Consider the following 18,398-nt stretch of genomic DNA (forward strand, 5'->3'; position numbering starts at 1 on the left):
GTGTTCATGCAAAAGTACAAAAACAGAAACTAGTCTTTGTGAATTCATCCTGAGGGGGAGAGGTAGTTATTATTGCTAACCTATTTTTTTAGTGTTTGGCAAAACCGAAATAATCCTGCCACTTATTTGGTTTGTTAATCTCCTTCTCTTACTGCCCCCCATCTCTAGGCAAATCACTGCATATCCAAATTCTATCTGTCTGTCAGGATGGTGGGTTCCCTGGTCTGTCTGGCTACAAATAGACCCTCTTTCCCCTGAACCCCCATACTTAATCTAAGCCCTTAGTCTTCCTACTTGTATTATACTATTGTTGTAAGTATTACATGAGGTAAATCTATTTATTCCCTCACTCATCTATTCATTTGTATATTAAATCACTGGGCAAATATTTAGTAAGTCCTACTATGTGTCGGGGAAACCCTGGTGGTGTAGTGGTTAAGAGCTACGGCTGCTAACCATAAAGGTCAGCAGTTCGAATCTACCAGGTGCTCCTTGGAAACCCTATGGGGCAGTTCTACTCTGTCCTATAGGGTCACTATGAGTCAGAATTGACTCAATGGCAACAGGTTTTTTGACTATGTGTCAGGAGCCTGGTGTTGTAGTGGTTAAGAACTCAGGTGCTAACCAAAACGTCGGCAGTTCAAATCCACCAGCCATCTTGGAAACCCTATGCGGCAGTTCTACTCTGTCCTGTAGGGTTGCTAGGAGTCAGATGAGACTAGACAGCACCTAATAACACCAACAACTATGTGTCAAAAAGCCGTGGTGCCACAGCAGTTAAAGCACTCTGCTGCTTACTGAAATGTCGGTGGTTTGAACCCACCAGCAGCATCCTGGGAGAAAAATGTGACAATCTGCTTCTGTAAAATATAACAGGCTTGAAACCCCCATGAGGTGTTCTATGCTGTCCTACAGGGTCATAGGGTCACTATGAGTTAGAATCAACTCCACAGCAACCAGCTTTTTTTTTTTTTTTTGGCTTCACTAAGTGCCAGCTACTCCACTGTTGTTAGGTGCTGTCAAGTCGGTTCCTACTCATAGCAACCCCATGCACAAACAGAACAAAACATTGCCTGGTCCTGTGGCATCCTTACAATTGTTGTTATGCTTGAGCTCATTGTTGCAGCCACTGTGTCAATCCAACTTGTTGAGGGTCTTCCTCTTTTCCGCTGACCCTGTACTTTACCAAGCATAATTTCTTTCTCCAGGGACTGATCCCTCCTGACAACATGTTCCAAGTATGTAAGATGCAGTCTCACCATCCTTGCTTCTAAGGAGCATTCTGGTTGTACTTCTTCCAAGACAGATTTGTTTGTTCTTTTGGCAGTCTGTGGTATATTCAATATTCTTCTCCAACACCACAGTTCAAAGGCATCAACTCTTCTTCGGTCTTGCTTATTCATTGTCCAGCTTTCACATGCATATGATGTGATTGGAAATACCATGGGTAGTTACTCCACTAGGTGCTGGGAAATAGCAGTTAACAAGAAAGATATGATCCTTGTCTTCATAGAGCTTAGACACAGTGACTCCAAACTTTAATAACTAACATCATTAAAGGATCAATTACTCAATTCACTGTTTAATAATCTTAATACTAATATTGGTTGAGAACTTACTAGGTACCAGGCATTGAACTGAACACTGCCCTGTATTAAATCATTTAATCCACACAACAATTCCAATCAAGTAGCTCTAGTATGATATGTAATTAACTGTGCCATGGAAAGATTAAACAAGTTGTCCAAGATCATGAAGCTGGTGAGTAGGAGAGCCAGAGTTTAAACCTAGGAAGTTTAATCCAGAGCCTACCCTTTAACTACTGTGCTCAACTGTCTAGTAAAGCCCATAGCAAAGATACAAGATCTAGGCTTGGGTGTTTACGGAAAGTGTCCCTGAGGAAGTATTTAATTGAGCTGAATTTGAAGCACGAGTTGGACTGAGCTAAGAAAAGGAGGCAGGAGGAGGGGATGGAGCAAGTGGAGGAGGAGCGTAAGGTCCTAAGTCATTGGTTGATAATTTAAGTTCCCTGAGATGGTGGAGAGGCGATGGGGACCAGAGCCAGTTGGAGGAACTGGTCTAAGATGAAAGACGAGGCAGCTGATCCATGAGAGAGGAGGGACGGAAAAGAGGACGGATGCAGTCATGTGGTGGGATGTTGAAACAGTTCCCATCTGAGGGCCTCTTTCTCTCTGAATTTGGAGGCAAGGCCCCTCTGAGGGTGAAGTAAGAACACAGTGGGTTAGAGGCTGGAGGACAGCGAACTTCTGAAATAGTCATGCTAGAGAAGCAGATCAAGTTGACAAAGAAAGACAGTAGCAACCTGGGCATTATTAAAGGACCAGCTGAGTTTGGAGACCAAAGAATTCAATCTTCCCACATCTAAACCGCTTAGCTTAGTGTGCCAGGCCCAGCAGGTGCTGTCGTATGCAGAGCTTTCTTTTTAACAAAGGAACTACGTGCATTGAATGCTGGTTTATCAAGCAAAGCTAAGACCAACTACTAATCCTTGGCTTGTGAATGGTTAACTGGACAAGTTATTGTACCGTTCTAAAGAAGCCAAGGGTATGCCCATGTTCTAGGGCACAGACTACATGCTCATGCAGCTGTTTTTTATATAAGTACTTCTGATCAAAATAGAGGCCGGTAGTCCAGAGGCTAGATAAGGACAAAGTAAATAGGCCCTTATGCTAGATGTACACTAGTTCTGCTATACTGCGCTACTAGAAAATTATTCAAAGCAGAGTTCCTCTTGCTGGTGAATGATGAGTGGGACCACCAAATTTCAGGGGGACTATTTTTTTTTTTTTTTTATCACACTTGGTACTATGAGACAGAGTAGAATCAATGGCAACTTGTTGGTGGGTTATCATTGCAAATATTTCTGTTATTATTACTCTTTGGTCACCTCCCTGAGGCATAAGGTTGCAATAAGAAGATTGCATGTCATCGATAACCTCCCCAAACCCTCAAATGTAACTTTAAGAACCTGGTTTCACGTACCTGTATTTTCAACTGCAAAGGTGATAGGACTTATCTTTGCTGACGTTATTTAATTCAATGATTTATCTCTTGCACATGCAGAAACACAAGCTAAATATTTACTTAAAGCAAACATGAAACACAATGCCAATTAAAGAACTGTCTTAAGAAAAAAAAAAATTTTTTTTCTATTTAATTTTCGTTTGCCTGGAAATAAGGTCCCTCAGCAGCTTTGTGTCAGGGTGGCTCAGTACTATCAGATTACAAAGGGACATTTATTTGTACACAATGGGGTCAAGTTTTCCAAAACGCACTGCACATGTGTGCAGTGTTGATAACCTTTTACCCTTCATTTCTTCTTGTAAGTCACTGGGGGATTTAACCTTTAAGCAAAAGATTGCCATCTTTATGGAAACATTAAGTTCCTAACTCTGCTCTTATCTAGTCTATCTTGCTAGTTTAATTTACCATGTGGAGGGATTTCTCTGAGCCCTGACAAAACAATGCTAGGGGAGCATGCCAATTGCAGACTGAGGGTAGTAGCCCTGTCGTTGGCTGCATCAGAGGGCTTGGGTTCAGGTCCAAGCACTACGGTTCTATGGTTCTACTGCTTATTGGGTGACTTCAGAGTAATACTGGAAGGTGGAGCACAGGGCATTTTTAGGGAGTGAAACTATTCTGCAGGACACTATAGTGATGGATGTGTGAGATTACACATTTGTCAAAAGCCCATAGGACTGTAAAATGCAAAGAGTGAACCCTACTGTAAACTATAGACTTCAGTTAATAATAATATATCAATATTGGTTTATCAGTTATAACACATGTATCAAACGAATGCAAGGTATTAATAATAGGAGAAACTCTTCAGGGGAGAGACGGGAGATAATGGGTATATGGGAACTCTATAAACCTAAAACTGCTCAAAAAATAAAGTCTATTAAAAATAATACTAATGGAGTATTTTTTAATAGTAATAACTGACCAATCAGAACCACCTCTGGCTACTGTTCAGGCTCTAGGGCCTGGGGACCTCCTACTGGGCCAGACTAACAATCTTGTTGAATAATGGGAGGCCTGTAGGGGAGCCCAAGAGGCGGGGCTGGGTGACTGAGGCAGAGGCGGGAGAGTACCTGGGCTACTGAGGGGCTCGAGGCAGCAGTGATATAGCACATGGTTTAAAAGCATTCCAACATTTTAGCAATTGGCAGGACCGTCTTGGCCCTCTGTGATTCCCCCTTTCATTATCTCTTCCTCTCCATCTCCCTGAGACCAGACTTCGCTGTTCCTGGTCAGTCACTTACTTCTCTTAATGTTCATTTCTCTCTCAGGAAAATGGTTAATGTATAACACTCAAGAATTTTGTTAGATTTTAAGAATAATGTGTAGGCTACTCAAAAAGAAAAAAAAAAGCATTATTCTTTTTTTTCTCTAAATATATGATAATCTGAGAAGCCATTGCAGTTCCAAGATTTCCTTAATCTGGATAATCTGGTTTTAAATCCCTGCCTCATTACAAAAAGTATTTTATAACATCATCATTGATGGCCTAATTGACAAACCTAATAACATTCTCTAGTCCTGGTTCTTCCTGGCTTCTTGGCAGTATCTGACACCATTTACTGCTTCCTCTTTCGTGACACTCTCTTTTCCCTTTGGTTTGAGATTCAAGTCTACCCAGAGGCACCTCGCGAGAAAGGCCTGGTGACCTACTTCTGAAAAATCAGCCATTGAAAATGCTACGGAGCACAGTTCTGCTCTGACCATATGGGTTCACCATGAGCCAGAGCAAACTCAATGGCAACTCTTGTTTGATTCTTTGCCCTTTTCTAGTTCACTCACCTCACCAGTTACTGCTCCTTCTCTGTCTCCTTCAACAACCTCTCCTCATCTACATGCAACCTCCTTACTGTGGGCCCTGCCCAATATCTCTTTCTTATCCTTGACGTTCTCTCTTGATACCCTTGCTCTTAGGGAGCTTGTCTATTTTCATAGTCTTAACTATCAATTTATGTGATAATCCTAAAATTTTATTTCCACCCTGACCTCTCTGCTAAGTGTTAGGAACAGCTCTCCAACTGTACTGTTTCCACCTGGGTCTAAATTCAGCTCATCTAAAATTGAACTTGTTGTCTTCTTTCCCACTGCTGCCCTCAATCCCATCTCTTCCCAGATTTACCAACTGCTCACTTCTTTCTCCAGTTCACCCACAGGCATTCTTGGACACAAGAGGCGAGGGCAGGGGTGGGAGCAATGATTCAACCAGACTCTAAGTCCTGTTACTACCTCCACTGTGGATGCTCTCATAGCTTCCTCTTCTTTCCCTGGCCATTACCTTCATTTGGATGTTATCAACCCACATCTGGATAGATGCAGTAATATGAATGGGTCCCCTTCCTCCTTTCTTCCTCGTCCAATAATCACACACATCAGCAGTTGATTAATTTGCCTAGAACAGTAGTTTTCATAGATTGCCAATATATCATATTCTAATTCTTTAAACATTTTCAAATTCCCAGAAGATATTTGAGCTAATTCACCTAGCATTCAAGATGGCCACAATCTAACTGCCAAAGTTTTCTTCCATAAAACTCACACTAGAACAAACTGACCTAATGGTGCTCATAACAAGCTTTTATTGTTCCTTATTTTGCAAAATATGTTATGTTGTTGTTGTGTGCCATTGAGTCGATTCTGACTCGTATCAACCCTATAGGACAGAGAAGAACTGCTCTGTAGGGTTTCCAAGGCTGTAATATTTACAGAAACCGACTGCCACATCTTTCTCCCTCAGAGGTGCTGGTGGGTTTGAACTGCTGACCTTTTGGTTAGCAGACCAACACTTAGCCACTGAGCCACTAAGGTTCCTTAAATATGTCATAAATATTAACAATAAATATTGGCTCACAGCTTTTTCTAATACTATTCTTGGCAACTGAAAGGTTCTATTCCTCCTTTCTGAGCTTTGCTCATCATTTCAGGTCTGGTTTATTCACCTAGTAACTAACAATAACTGTTGTTGTTGTTAGGTGCATTCAAATTGGTTCCGACTCATAGTGACCCTATGCACAACAGAACAAAACAATGCCCAGTCCTGCGCCATCCCTTTATGCTTAAGCCCATTATTGCAGCCACTGTGTCAATCCATCTCGTTGAGGGTCTTCCTCTTTTTCTCTGACCCTCTACCTTACCGAGCATGATGTCCTTCTCCAGGGACTGATCCCTCCTGATAACACATTCAAAGTATATGAGACGTAGTCTTGCCATCCTTGCTTCTAAAGAACATTCTAGCTGTATTTCTTCCAAGACAGATTTATTCCTTCTTTTGGCAGTCCATGGTATATTCAATATTCTTCTCCAACTCCACAATTCAAAGGTGTCAATTCTTTGGTCTCTCTAATTCATGGTCCAGCTCTCCCATGGCTTGGGTCATGTGCACCTTAGTCTTCAAGGTGACATCTTTGCTTTTCAACACTTTAAAGGGATCTTTTGCAGCATGTAAGTATAATTACAACAATAACTATCATTTATCAAGCACTTACTATGTGCCAGGTTTAAGGCAATCTGCATGCATTTATTTAATCATTACAATCCTATGTTATGAGAACTATCTGTATCCCCATTTTACAGATGAAGAAAGTGAGGCTTGGGTAAATGAAGTAAGTCACCACAAGTTGTACAGCTAGTAAGTAGCCAAGTCAGCTGCCAAAGCCTGAAATCTTTTCTTCTCCGGAGATACATCTTTTTTCTAATATGCTGCATTTCTCTTCTCAGCTACTTATCTGGCACTGCCACATGGATCATTTTGCAGGACTGTTGTGGTTTTTTAGCACAGCACAATAATCAGGGTATGGACTCTGAAGTCAGACTGCTTGAGCTGGAATCCCAATCCCAACCTCAGGCAATTTGCTTAACCTTTGTGTGCTTCCTCCTGTATAAAACAGGGATTATAATAGCTCCTGTGGCACAGAATTATTGGAATAACTAAATGGGAGTCCCTGAGTGGCATGATCAATTAAGAGCTAGACTACCAATCAAAGGGTTGATGGTTTGAATCCAGACAGAGGTGTCTCAGAAGAAAATCCTAATGATCTGCTTCCAAAAGATCACAGCCTTGAAAACCCTACGGAGTGCAGTTCTACTCTGCCAGACTGGAACCGCCATGAGTTGGAATAGGCTTGATGGCAACTGTTTCCTGTTTGTTTTGTTTTTCAATGAATTAATAATCTTTGGAAAGCACTGAGCATGGTCCCTGACACATCGTAAGCACTCAATAAAAATTATCTCTTAGTATTTTTTTTTTCTTAGTATTAAGATTCTCAATGCCTGTGCATTGCCTCCTATTAACAGCATAAGCTGATTGAGGAAGGTCATCATCTGCATTTGCTATTCCACCACACTTGGCAAGTTTCTCCAGTGTAGGTACTTCTCCTAAGGCTGGAGTTTAAAGGTTTCACTTTCCTGGTTATCTTTTTGGAAATGAGTAAAAAGCAAAATCCCGACTATTTCAACCATGAAGACCAAAGTCAAACAATATGAACTGAACATGCTGAGTTAGTAATCAACTTGTGAATTCAGGCTGTGCTCACAGCCAAGGCAGACATTTAACTCAACAAGCCTTCCTAAAGTACCTACTATGCACAGAAACTTGCCCTCCCTGGGGAAACATAAATAACAAAAGTCCCTACCTCCCGGAGCTCTCTATAAAGGAGACAGACAACACAAATGATTGATACTAACTGGAACTACATAAAGAAACACGGAGTTGGGGGCGGGGGCAGGCTGTAGAAGCACATTCTATGATTAAAAAAGGAAAGCCCTGATTAATTGTTGATCCAGAATTAGACCAATCCAGAAAGTGTCAGATCATGCGTATAACAATTGATATTTCTTCCTTTCTTTTTTTTTTTATTTTCTTGGGATTGGGACACAACATGTTAAAGGCGACCCTGAGTTAAATTTATGATCTTCCTAATCCTTTGGCACTCGAAGACCACATCCTGTTTACCTGCAACATTTAATCTGATTTTGTAAAATCCACAAGCAGCAGGCAGCTGACATATCTGGAGCAAGTCATTGGGTTGTTCCAGTTTAAGCTCAACAGCCAGTGTCACTGGGTTGGGGGCTGGAAAATGCCTCTTCATCCTCACATGCAGACGAGTCCATTCTTCTGATCAACAGCAGCAGCTTCTTTCTAATAATGGTGCTCACAGCAGCTGGCACTTCTCACCCCAAGTTTTCAGTTTCATGAGCTGGAATTGCTTCTGTTTCTCGGTTGAGCCACTTCATCTTTAATAGCCAGGGCTCAGTGTTTCTCAACAACAACTGCACAGTGGAATCACTTTGGAGTCAAAAAAAAAAAAAAATACCATGCTCAGATCCTTCCTCAGAGATTCTGATTTAATTGGTCTGGGGTGGGGTCTGAGTATGGTTTTTTTTTTTATTTTAATTAAGTCCCTGGGGTAATACTAACTGGAGCCCAGGTGGCATAGTGGCTAAAAGCCGGGCTACTAACCAAAGGCTCAGCAGTTCAAATTCACTAGCCGCTCCTTGGAAACCCTATAGGGCAGTTCTACTCTGTCCAAATGGTGGCTATGAGTCAGAATCAACTCGATAGCAATGAGTTTGGTTTTTTGGGAGGGTGATTCTAGCAGACAGCAGGTGTTAGAATAGGCTAATACCTGGATGGTTGCACCCTGGGGGGTGCAAATGGTTAAGGCATTCAGCTGCTAACCAAAAGGTTGGAGGCTGGAGTGTACCCAAAGTTGCCTCAAAAAAAAGGCCTGGCCCCTCTACTTCTGAAAAATCAGCCATTGAAAACCCTATGGAGCAGACTTCTGCTCTGACACACATGGGGTTTCCACAGGTCAAAATCGAGTCGATGGCAACTGGTTTAATATTTGGACCAGGCAATAGCTTGGTCTATCTATACTTTCCCGGCAAAAGATCTACCATGTTGTTACAAGACTGACAGAATCCAGCCAATCACATTAATCCTCCGCTCCACCTGGTTTTTATCCTTACATTATTCGACAAAAATCGGACTGGAAAGCTGTTGATCTGGGTTTGTTCTCAACTCAGTGTCCCAAAGGATTCATGATGTGATCCTGGGCAAAAAACTCTTCAGAACCTCTCAAATTTGCATTCCATAAAATGAGAGTAAAATACCTGTTTGACCTGAGATGTGGTGAAAGAAGAGGTGTGAAAGTCTTTTAAGAATGAAAAAGTTGCACATGAGAGATTGAATTGATAATGCTTACAGGAGGCTGACTGTACCCACCAGCCACAGTAGGTAGCAACCCATGTGGTTATTAACATGCTACTAAATGTCCCTAACCACATGGCACGCTGAGTGAGATTTCTATATTGTAAGCCATTAATGTCACACTCATTAAATGTTGCATTAATCTACAAAGGCCTCAGTGGAAGTCTCTGTCATGAAGCTAACACTATGCACAGAGTAGGGTGAAATGACTAATCAAATTAGTCACGGCTGGGGGAGCGAGAGCAAGGCAGGCAAATTTAACAAGGGTGGGTGGTCCTTTAGCAAGCGCTATAGAATGTCCAAGCAACATCATGATAAATGCAGAAAATAATGAAGTTGTCAAGGATTTCATTTTACTTGGATCTATAAATAAACGGCCATGGAAGCAGCTGTCAAGAAATCAAACGATGTATTGCATTGGGCAAATCTACTGCAAAAGACATCTTTAATGTGTTCAAAAGCATTTTTGGTGACCCTCTACTTCACCAAGTATGATGTCCTTCTGGAGGGACTGGTCCCCTCCTGATAACATGTCCAAAGTACATGAAATGAAATCCTGCCATCCTCACTTCTAAGGAGCATTCTGGTTGTACTTCTTCCGAGACAGATTTGTTTGTTCTTTTGGCAGTATATGGCATACTCAATATTCTTTGTCAATACCATAATTCAAATGCATCAGCTGGTCTTCCTTATTCAGTGTCCAGCTTTCACATATATATGAGGAAATTAAAAATACCATAGCTTGGGTCAGGTGCACCTTAGTCCTCAAAGTGACATTGAAAATGAGAAAGACTCTCACCAAGATGGACTGACATAGTGCCTGTAACAACGGGCTCAAACATAGCAATGATTGTGAGGATGGCACAGGCCAGGGCAGTGTTTCATTCTATAATACGTAGGGTCACTATACATTGCAGCCAACTTGACAGCACCTAACAACAACAGCAGAATGTCCAAAATCAACAGGGCCAAGTGACCCTCTAGTTGGAGGCGGAGAAACCTTGGAAAACTGCAAGAAAATACCAAATAGCAACTAAAGGTGTTTTGTAGTCTTGGGGTTGACATTGCTTATTACACCTTCTTTCTAAACCCTCTCTCCATGACCCATATCATCTTGTTTACAATGATTTTTTTTTTCTCTTATTCACTTGTCTCTTAATAATGTATGGGGGAAAAATAAAAGGCCATCTTTTTACAGAAGGCTAAAAAAAACCCAAACCTATTGCCGTTGAGTCAATTCTGACTCATAGTGACCCTATAGTGACCCTATAGGACAGAGTAGGACTGCCCCATAGAGTTTCCCAAGGAGCAGCTGGTGGATTCGAACTGCCGACCATAGGACTTAACCACTCTGCCACCAGGGTTTCCAAAGGCTAAAAGAGTGGCTGAAAATAAATCTATGTGTTGAATGCATCTCTTATCCACTGACTAAAAAGGGAATCACTCTCACCCTCATCCCGTCTTCCCTGGACCAACCACTTTATCCGGTTAACTAGGTAGCTATTATCTTTCCATCTACCTATCTATCTAGTTAATTTCCTTTCTTTTATCTTTTTTACAGAACAAGGCTATTTTTGATGGCATTAAAGAGAAAAACTCAAACCAGAGTTGGCCAACCTACAGCTTAATTGGTGGCAGGTTGCTATCAATATTATTATTTACCGTAGCCAAAAGAAAAAAAAAAAAAAGACACAAAAATAATAATAGTAAAATGAGCAAAACTCTTTCAGACTTTTCTAAGTGTTAAAAGAGCTGTTCACATCCCCCACGTATCATTTATCCGTCCACTGACAGAAACGTATTCTTAAGCATCAGTACACGAACCTGACAATGAGAATTTATTGTGCTCTTATGTGCCTGGGCTTATCCTAAAAGCTGGGAAGAATAGAAAATAAGTCCTTTAACTGGTAAACTACACAGAAAACTACTGAGGGGATAATCTTAGAGAAGGGAAAAGAGTGAGTATTAGGGGGCACTGGACTGGACAAACTATTAGAGATATTCTTTTACAGCAAGAATCTATTTGTGTAGTATTTTTGGTAATTCAAAAATTTAAGACCAACATAGATAGCCACTTAAGAAAAGAAAAAACTGAGATGGAGTGAAGTGGCGACGGAGTAATCTGGCTAGCCTTGTCTTCTGCAAGGTGTAAGAAAACATGGTTTAAGCCAGGAACACATCAAGGATCTTTTCCTCCCTTCTAGAATGATAACTGAAAGGTTGGCCGTTCAATCCACCCAGTTGATGCACAGGAGAAAGACCTGGCGATTTGCTTCCCTACAGATTACAGTGGGGCAGTTCTACTCTGTCATATGGGGTCACTATGAGTCAGAATCTACAAGTCACCCAACAATAGAATGCTCAAGGCAAGTCTGCCCAGCACTTAGACTGCCCTCCTTCCCGGCACTGATTATAAGCCCTTTCCCTCAGTCATGAGTGGGAGGTTGCAGATTAAACATTTGGGAGCTCACCCCTGCCGCAGGCCTATCTGAGGGAACACCTAGGCTCCTGCTGAGGGTGCAGCCTCCAGGTCCTCAGCAACACGGCTGCCTGGCCATAGAAACGCTCACGGCAGGGGCAGCGGCGAATGAGTTCATGAATGCTCTGGTGGTCATAGAATTTTCTGGTTCAGATACGGGAAAATTCATCTTTTAAAAATAACCCTCTTTATTATACCGAAAGTCCTAAAAATTAGCACAGCTAGTTGCCTGATACTCAGTCTTCCTAACTTAGTCCCAGCAACTTGACCAACAGGCTACACAACGCACTTGATCCGACAGGCTTTATGCTCCCAACGTAAATATCACACTATAACAAAGAAAATCAGGCAAAGAGGGACATAACTTGAGGATTCCATAAAACTTGAAACAAAGGGACGTAGGTGCCCCTGAGATCTTGCTACAAAGAGTGACAGACCGCGGAAGGAGAACTCGTTACCTGCCCAGCACCGTCCCCAGACCACCAGCTCCTGCTCCGATCCGACGCCTAGAAGCTTCCCAGTTCCCACTATGGGGCCATTTGCCCGTGGCCGCCTCCGAGGCCTCACGCCCGGTGGAAAGAAAGCCAAGCAGGACGCATTGCGAGGAGCGGCAGGACTGGCAGCAAAGTGCCGGACTCAGGCTCGCTGGTCCCTCCCAGAAGCGGTGACAATCCGCGCTCACAAAGCCATCCTGAAAGCCTGGCTGCTGTTTGAAAAACAAGAAGTGATTTCCTGGTCCCCTTCCCCGGATGCCGTGTGCGACTTCCCTCACGCCCATGGGAAGTCCTTCAGATCCTTCTTATCTGGAAGCCTCTCCACCGAGTGGACGGACTTGTTCGGCCATTGGCCCTAGTACTTGCTTTCCTTTTTCCGAAGAATAAATCAGAAACACGAAACCAGAGCAATCAATAACAACAACAAAAATGGGTTTGAGCTGATAAGCAGGTGTGAGACATGGTTTTTAAATCTTCGAAAGAAGTCCACTAAATTAGACTGTGATTTCAAAGTGGAAGTCAAATTAAAATTATCGACTAGCAGTGCCAAGAAGTCAGAGAATAAAAGACTCACTAGCCCTGAAGATCTTAACGTCTGGCCTGTTGTTAGTTGCCAGTTGAGCCTCCGACTCACGGCAGCCGCACGTGTGCAGAGTAGAATGGCTCTATAAGGTTTTCACGGCTGTGGCCTTTCAGAAGCAGATCGCCAGGCCTGTCTTGCAAGGTGCCTTTGGGTGGGTTCTAGTCACCAACCCTTTGGCTAATAGTCAAGCACTTAACTGTTTGTGCCACTCATAGACTCTTTAGGGAGGACAGTGCTTCAAATAGGCCACATTAGGGGGACATCTAGTTCTCTGTGATTTTCAGGGGAACTATGAATATTTGTGTGTCAAACTACAAATTGTGACGTTTAAAATCCCATCTCTGTAACCCTGGTATTCCAGGACAAGGAGATATATGGAACAGAACCATTTGGCAGGCTGCAGTCAGTTTATTGGGTTGAATTATAATCATTGACTTTTTGAGCTTGAAGTGATCTTGGAAGTGATCTTCATTGTACAAGTGAAAAACTGAGGAGAAACAGAGGCTTACCCAAGGTTGGAACACAGGTGGGAAGTAATAGGTAGATTACTGTCCAATAGTTCTTAAGATTTAGTGGGAAGAGTGCAGCTCAATTGCCTATTGTGGGCAATGGAGCCCAGGAATTTGCATTTTAAGTGAGTGCTCCAAGTGAGTGTGATCCAGGCAGTCCCCAGGCTGTACGTGGAGAAGCCCTCAGTGTCAAAGCAAGGACTCCAGAATCACACTGTAGGGATTCAAATCATGGTCCCACCAGCTTCTATTTGTGTGGCCTTGTACACATTCCTTAACCTCATTGAGACTCAGTTTTAATATGTGTGATAGTGGGATGATACACGGCTGTGCTTATAGGTTCAGATGAAAAGCCTGGAATATAAGTTGTTGTTAGGTGCTATGGAGTTGACTTTTGACTCACAGCAACCCCATGTGACGGAGTCACTGTCTCATAGGGTTTCTAAGCTGTAATCTCTACAAGAACCACTGGGTGGGTTCAAATTGCCAACATTTCAGTTAGCAGTCGAGTGTTTAACAGTTGAAAGTGTACAGAGAACTCAGTAACTGCTAGTAATTATGCGGACACCTGGACTCCAACGCCTCTATGCTCAGACTCTTGTTCCACACTGTCTGCCTTTCGCCTCAGCCCATCTTCCCTTCTAGTCAAGGTTTTCCCTCTCAGGCATGTCAGCAACCACCAGTAGTACTCAGGTTTGAGACCAAAACGAAGTTTTTTTGGTAAAAAGAGGATGACTATTCAGAACATTAGTATTTTCCCTCTAGGTACTGATTCTCAATTGTATTCTTCAGCCCACTCCATGAGGTGACTGGGAGACACAGGTGGTTGCCCCCGTAGCTGTTCCTCCACTTCCTTCTCGTGGGCAGCCCAGGTCTGGTTGGGGAGTTCACCTGAAGCAAGGCTGTGGGCTCAGGGAAGGTCACCAGCTCCCTAGGCTGGGGGCGAATCGTGATTCATTTAAAGCCCAGTGATCTCATTCCACCTGCTGGAAATTGCTTTATGCTTAAACATGTGACTCACTTTGGATGCATATTACCTCTGGATTTACTGTTAGTGGCATAATAAAGGACCTTATTGTTTAATCCAGTTCTGCTTGGGTTCCCTGTTAATTGTAGCTAAAAGCCACTATACTAAAAGGATGAATTATTATGAAAAACAATAATCTTTGAATTCTATATAAGAGTAAATGTTACCACAACGTGATAAATTTAATCGACATCACTGAATTATACATGTGAAAATTATTATGTTGGCAAATGTTTTGTTATAAATATTTTACCACACACACAAAAAAAAGTAAATGCTACCATTGGCCTAAAAATTTTTTGGAGAATATTAAAACATACAGAGGGAGCCAAATAGCTCAAATTATATGTTGAGCTAAATGTTCTGTATTACCTTCTTATGCTAAACATTTGTGGTATTGACTATTTCTCTAGGAAATGGATAAGGTTGCGCCAGGTTCTTCTCTTACTAAAAATCTGTAATATTAAATATGGGTAATGGGTCTTAAAATTCCAAAATACCAGGGGGTTAAGAGTAGGTACTCCAGACCTTCCAACTACTAGCTCTGTGGGATCTTGACAGGTTATTTAACCTTTCTGTCCCTCAGTTTCCTCATTCACAAAATCAGGGTAGTAACAGTATCTATCTTACAGGGTTGTTGTGAACATTAAGTGAGCTAATACATGCAAAATGCTTAGAACAGTGCCTGGCACATAGCGCTATGCAAGTGTGTGCTATCGTTATTATTTATTTGCAATAAATAGATTTTTGTTGTAATAATAGTTGCATGTATAGATTTGGTATCATCTTTGCCTTTGCTTTCTACTACCTTTGCCCCAGGCTCACCACAGATCAGCACATTGAAGTGTCTCGGAAATACATCTTGTCTCTGTCATGATACCTGGTTCCTTTGGGGGCAACTTGATTGGGATAGTGTAAAGACAGATAAGTGACGCTAGTAACTGTGTTGGTCACCAGGAGTCTGAATCGACTTGCGGCAATGGGTAGCTGTGTTGGGAAGAAATGAAGACGTGTAGGAAAAATTGCACATTAACGTGGTGTTGCAAATGGTCATTGTGCTCTGCTGTTAACTGAAAGGCTGACAGTTCAGGTCCACCCAGAGATGCCTCGGAAGAAAGGCTTGGCAATCTACTTCCGAAAATTCAGCCACTGGAAATCCTATGGAGCACAGCTGTACTCTTACACATGGGGTTGCCATGGTTCAGAATTAATTCAATGCAACTGGTGGTAAAGGAGGCAAAAAGAACTTTGCAGACTGATACCTTTTGAAAGTAATTCCAAGGTAGAACTAAACGTCCGGTGGCAGAGTTAACCCGCTCCAGGAGAAAGGGAAACTTTGCCACCACCCCACAGAAGATTCTTACAGACCTTGGTACCTACAAAGAGATTACCAATGTCCTTTAAAGCAGGAGAACAAATTTGAATTGAGTACACCTTGCTTTAAGAAATATCCACCCGTCAGAGTGAGCTCATGGGTAAATGCTTCTTTTTAAAACTCTTCTTTTTTCATGCTTGGGTTTGGGTTGTTAGGTGCAGTTGGCTCTCTGACATGGAACAGGGTGTTGTCAAGGTGTCTGTCCCTTGGCTTCCCTGAGGAGCAATTCCTTTCTCGCCCACAGTCCCCTGTTTGTTGCTAGGAACACTCTGTGCTTGCTGCACACTCTTTACAATGAAAACAAAGACAAATAAAAAAATGGACCCACCATCTGGCCTTGGCTGCAAGGCAGAATTAGCTGCTGATGGGGACACCTTGCCTTGTCTCAGCTGCAGCTGGAATTGGCTCTGACAGAGGCGCTTCTGAATTCTAAAATGTTGGTTTTGGTGGCAACTTGGACCCCAAACTTCCATAACCAGGCTGCAAATGTGTGGCTAGACCAATTAATTCACCAGGTGTGTTATTCATGTTTGTGTTCTCATTCGAGAGTCTCTTATGACTTCAGGGACTAACTTCTTTAGAGGCAGAGCCCCTACTTCCACATTAAAAGTGTCAGCACCAAATAAATGTGCATTTCCTGGCATGACCCATGCTGTTTCACCCCTCTTCTCAGCCTCTTTTCTCATCTAGCTAACTTTCCGTCTCTGTTTAAGTTACAGGAGTTATTTCTTCTAACGCTCCTCCTAGTTTCTCCCAGGCTAGGCCATACTGCCAAGTAGATATCTTCTTACATTTATCACACTGAATTCAAGTTGTCAGTTCAATGCATTGACCTTCTTCTCCAGACTTTAAGCATCTTGCGGGCAGGAACTTGTCTTATTTATTGTATGCCCAACTCCTAGTGTAGCGCTCGCATATAGTACCAAAAGAAAAAAATCCATTGTCAAGTTGATTCCAACTCATTGTGACCCTATAAGATAGAATATAACTGCCCCATAGGGTTTCCAAGGAGTAGCCTGGTGGATTCAAACTGCCGACCTTTTGATTAGCAGACATAACTCTTAACAACTCTGCCACCAGGGCTCCCTGGCATATAGTAGGTGATCAGTAAAAGTAAGCAAGCCTGAACTGCTCCATTCCAATTTCCATTGCTGGTTCCTCCTGTTAACAGTGGAGCACCCACAAATTAGCCCTAGGAACTTTTGTCTATTGAAACTTATTCTCCAGATAATCTCTATTCTCCAAGTAATCTCATAGTTTAAATATTTGTGCTGATGACCTCCAAATTTATATCTCCGTTACAGACCTCTCACCTGAGCTCCTGAACCATATATCCAGTTGCCTATTTGACATCTCCACTTGGATGTTTGATAGGATCTCAAACTTACCCAAAATAAAACTCTGATCTTCTCTCTCAAATTCATTATTTCAACAGTCTTCGCCATTTTAGTAAAGGGCATCTCCAGCCTTCCAGGTTACCCAGGTCAAAACTCTAAGAATGGGCCTTATCTCCTCCCTTTCGCGCTTTATGTTTAATTTGTCATCAAATCCTGTCAGCTTTTATGGTCAAGGAAACCCTGGTGATGTAGTGGTTAAGACTACAACTGCTAATCAAAAGATCGGCAGTTCGAATTCACTAGGTTCTCCTCAGAAACCCTATGGGGCAGTTCTACTCTGTCCTATAGGGTTCGCTATGAGTCAGAATCGACTCGACGGCAATGGGTTTTTTATCTTCAAATTATGCATGATCCAGCCATTTCTTACCCCTTCCACTATCATTCTCATCCAAGTCATCGTTATCTCTTGACTAGATTATTATAATTGTTTCTCATCGGCCTTTGTGCTTCTACTCATTCCCCCTGACAGTCTGTTCTCAAGACTGCAGAGTGATCCTTATAAAACGTAAGTTATAAAATGCTCACCTATCCTCAAAAATCTCCAGCGGCTCCCATCTCACACAGTCAAAGCTAACACCCTTTCAATGACCTCTAAGACCTACACCATCTCTACCCCAGCTCCTCCACACTTTGCTCCCTTGACTCCTCTCCTAGTTCTCTCCCTGTCCCTTACGTTGCTCCAGCCACACTGGCCTCCTCGCACACCGGGCATGCTTCCATCTCAGAGTCTTTGCACTTGCTGCTCTCTCTGCCTGGAATGCTCTTTGCCAAGATAATCCTTGTGACTCATTCTCTTACCTCGTTCGTGCCTTTGCCCAAGCGTCGCTTTCTTAATAAGGCCTTCACTGACCACCATATTTAACACTTCAGCCCTCCCAGTCCCCCTTTCCTGCTTTATTTTTCCCATGTCATTTATAGCCTTTAATACATTATAATTATTTACTTTATTAGCTGTCCTCACTTTTCATCCCCCCACTATATTGTAAGCTCCCTGAATGCAGAGATGCCTGTTCGCTTGGTTCCCCACTGTATCTTCAGCACCTAGTAGCTGTACCATAAATATCTTTTGAAAGCATGACTAGCTGATTGTATGCTAACTAGGAAAAGCCTCCACAGATGGTACTTTCGAGAATCATTTTCACAGTCAGCTACTAGAGAAGAGTATTTGACAGTATAAAATACAAGTGAAGGTTTTGATGCCACAGCCCTGGAGTAGAAGTTGGGACACAAATGCATATAATGATTCAATTTCCAGAACACTCCCACTTCTAAGACTTGTCAAGGTAA

At 42.4% G+C, this 18,398-nt stretch overlaps 1 protein-coding gene across 9 annotated transcripts in view; it reads right to left on the reverse strand.

The window, feature by feature from the left end:
* ADGRF5 (adhesion G protein-coupled receptor F5) overlaps window positions 1-18,398 on the reverse strand; it is a 128,589-nt gene that overhangs the window by 79,276 nt on the left and 30,915 nt on the right. The window contains exon 1 of one of the 9 annotated variants that reach the window (XM_049893702.1): window positions 12,185-14,439. The exons of the other annotated variants lie outside the window; for them this stretch is intronic. The gene's annotated coding sequence lies outside the window, so the exon portion shown is untranslated. Of the gene's footprint in view, window positions 1-12,184; window positions 14,440-18,398 lie in introns of those variants that run through there. 9 annotated transcript variants of the gene reach the window in all.

The sequence above is a fragment of the Elephas maximus genome, chromosome 1, assembly GCF_024166365.1.
Source record: "Elephas maximus indicus isolate mEleMax1 chromosome 1, mEleMax1 primary haplotype, whole genome shotgun sequence".
NCBI lineage: Eukaryota > Metazoa > Chordata > Mammalia > Proboscidea > Elephantidae > Elephas > Elephas maximus.